This window comes from Asparagus officinalis, chromosome 5, assembly GCF_001876935.1.
Source record: "Asparagus officinalis chromosome 5, Aspof.V1, whole genome shotgun sequence".
NCBI lineage: Eukaryota > Viridiplantae > Streptophyta > Magnoliopsida > Asparagales > Asparagaceae > Asparagus > Asparagus officinalis.
The window spans coordinates 75,021,975-75,022,337 of NC_033798.1; positions in this window are offsets into that span (position 1 = coordinate 75,021,975).

Here is a 363-nt window from a genome sequence, read left to right on the forward strand (position 1 = left end):
TTAAGATATTATTTTACAATTTAGATTATTTAAATATAAAAATAGTGAAAAAGATAGCGCTCTAAGTGTCCTTTACCCTCCTCATTATGATTAAAATAAGCATGAAGTTTCCATAACAATCTCCCTAGCTGATCTCTATATAAACCCCCTCTCCTGTTACTCCAGATAGATACATAGATAGATATACAGAGAGAGAGAGAGAGAGTATGTCTACCGTCTCCTTCTCTGTTGATCAGCTGACTATCCCCAAGCCCTCACCATCTCCAAATGGCCTCCCTGAGTTCATACGACACACGAATGGGCTCTCCCTTAACGCCCCAACTAAAAGCCCACCTAATCCTCCACAGCCTCTCAAAGACCGGG